This window comes from Calidris pugnax, unplaced genomic scaffold (assembly GCF_001431845.1).
Source record: "Calidris pugnax isolate Ruff unplaced genomic scaffold, ASM143184v1 scaffold84, whole genome shotgun sequence".
Taxonomy (NCBI): Eukaryota; Metazoa; Chordata; class Aves; order Charadriiformes; family Scolopacidae; genus Calidris; species Calidris pugnax.
The window spans coordinates 905-4,035 of record NW_015090804.1 but is presented as its reverse complement, the minus strand read 5'-3'; positions in this window follow the sequence as shown (position 1 = coordinate 4,035).

The window sequence follows — 3,131 nt, the reverse complement described above, 5'->3', positions numbered from 1 at the left end:
TAGGAGGGAGATGAGATGACCCCTCCGCCGGCTCCATCAGATCTCTGTACACTGCTCATCACCCCTTCCATAAACCAAAGGTTATCACCCACCCAAAACTGAGGCTTTTAATTAAAAGACCTTTCTGGAGCCTGCAGAGCCTGGCATTGCAGAGGCGATGGATGCCAAGTCTCTGCCTCTCCTCGGGACAGAGGTGGCCCCAACCTCCACAGCACTTGCAGGGTGGGCATCAAGTATTACATCATTTTACAGAAAAGGAAGAAAACAAGTGGTTTGTGCATCAGCGCAGCTTTTCCAGTATTTCTGCTCATTTTTGTACTCTCCTGTATGACCAAGATGCCTTATTTTTTCATTTGCAGTCATGCACCCAGTGGCAACCAAGCCTCCTCCCTGTCCTGCAGCCTCTTGACTCCATCACAACTCCACCACACTGCCCTGATGGCTTCTTCTAACGGGCTTTACACCACCTCTGCTAACCCTACAACTCAGAGAGATGCTTGGTGAGCAGCAAAGCAGTCCAGCTCCCCTCCATCAGGTTTTGACCAAAGCAGCACCAAATTAAACCAACCTTGGGTGAGCTCACCTCCACGTGATGGATGGACATCAGCTCCATCTCATGGCACAGAATCACAGAATCTTCTAGGTTGGAAGGGACCTTAAAGATCATCTTGTCCAACCATCAAACCCAACTTTGACAAAAATAGACACCCACACAACAAACAAAAAGCAACACCATCACTAAACCATACCTCCCAGCACTACGTCAACCTGTCTTTTGAACACCTCCAGGGATGGTGCCTCAACCACCTCTCTGGGAAGCCCATTCAATGTCTGGTAACTCTTTCAGTGAAAAAAATTTTCCTAATATCCAGCCTGAATTTTTTCTTAACCCTTTCGGTAACAATTTTTTTCCTAATATCCAGCACAGCAGAGGACCCATGCCAGGAGAAGACCTCCAGCATTCATGTATTGAGCATGGTACCATTCTGAAGGTAAAGGGGAGGGAAGTCCACACGGATGGACCACTGCCCCACGGAGCCCCAGGCAGGATGCTCAGAGAGATCTTCTCCTTGCTGACCTCCAGGAGATGTTGGTGGCCCTTCGTCCTCCTTCCCCAGCAAGTGACCGCGGGCAGGCACGGTTCAGGCCTCCAACACTCCAACCACCCAACTCGAAAAATTTGAAAAAAACTTTTGCGGGACGGACAAAGGCTGAAAAATTAACTGTCTGGCCTCTTCCTCCACTGCGTTTATTGCTGTCTTGGCAGATGAATTTCAGGTTGCTGCCACAGCCGCAAACCGCTTGTTCTGCCAACTGTACATTACTAACATTGGAAGGTGGCCAGACCTAGGAATCTTTTTTCTAAAAGCATTTGCTTCATACTTTAAATAGCAGCCCAGCAGGCAGGGGGATGGGAGGGAGGGCTCAGCCCCTGCGTGCGATCCATCTGCGAGCTTCTGCCGGCTCCTCCACCCCTCCGCGGGTTAAAACTGAGGACGATCCACGTGCAGCGAGGGGAAAGCTGGTGGGATGTGACCTCTAAACCCTCTGGGGATGGCAGCGGGGAGGATGTCCCCCCCCAGGACGTCCCCGCTCCCCTGCCACTGCCACCTGCCCCTTCCCAAACTCCCCGGCTCCACGCCTGGCACATTATTAATTAAATTAATAGCAGGATGTTGGCTGGTTTTTTCATTGAAATCCGCTCTGCTACAAGGTTTAGCATCATTTTCCCCCGTGCTTTAGAGTTTTTCTTATTATTGGGCTGAAGGGTGTCTTCGGCTGGGATTTCCATGATTCTGTGATTTGCTGGGACTTCCTGAGCCCCCAGCAGCAACATCACTGGGAAGTTCCAAAATCAGGTCCCCAGCTGGGTTTCCCGAGGGAGCAGGAGCAGGAGCAGACGTCACCGCTCGCAGCACTTCAGCAACGAACCCACCTCCCCAACAGTTAGCAAATATTAATCAGGTTTATGGCTGAGAAACAGGGGAGGAGGAAGGACACGGGCAGGGAAACACAACGTCTCGCGCCCGATGTAACTACAAGGACAAAAAAAATTGTCCCCAGCCACAAATATTCCGACGTTTTGGCCGTATTTCTCTGACCTCCTCACATAAAATGTTCATACAGTAAACTAAGAACACACACAGGGGAAGTTTCTTTGCTTCCATAACTCGGCGCCGCGCTAGATAAGCCGGCAATACAGAGCAAAGCTCAAGGCATAATATTTTTAAGTAGTGCTTGTCCTAGTTAATGTTCAGCCCCGCTGTGCAATGTCAAGAAAACTAATGAAGAGTGAAGTGGCAGCGAGCAGGAACCCGGGCGGACTCACCCGCTACCAAACTCCTTTCAGAGCCCGGGCACAACGTGAAGGAAATCTAAAAGCAGTTGTCCTGGTTCACCGGGAAGCCCTGGCAACGTGAGGGGAATGCTTTGCCACCACACTTGTCCCAAAATGCGGTGTCTGAAGTAAGAGCGAGGTGGAAGGACTTGTGAGAGGACAAGGGGTGGTGGCTTTAAACCAAAAGAGGGGAAACTCAGACTAGATATAAGGGAGAAGTTTTTCACTGAGGGTGGTAAAACCCTTGGCCCAGGTGGCCCAGAGAGACGGTCGTTGCCCCATCCCTGGAACCATTCCAGGTCAGGTTGGACGGGGCTTCAAGCAACCTGGTCTAGTTGAAGATAGAATCATAGAATGGTTTGGGTTGGAAGGGACCTCAAAGATCATCGAGTTCCAACCCCCCTGCTCTGGGCAGGGACACCTCCCACTAGAGCAGGTTGCTCAAGGCCCCATCCAGTGTCACTGGATGTCCCTGCCCATGGCCACTAGGTGATCTTTGAAGGTCCCTTCCCACCCAAACCATTCTGGGATTCTAAGGAGTGCCTGTACATGTGGATCCACGTCCCAGCCTTGGGGTTTGGGAAAAAGTCAACATCTTTTACCAGGGAACAGGATTCCACTCGCAGCCTAAGGTGGGAGCTTTGGCAAAGGCAACGCTCAACGGATGACACGCTCTCAGCACTGACACTGAGTGGGATTCACCTTGGGCACCAATGACAGACTCTTGGCACCAAGGACAAAGTGTTTGCATGAAGGACAAAGGACTTGAGCCCAGGAGATGGGCAGCCCTTAG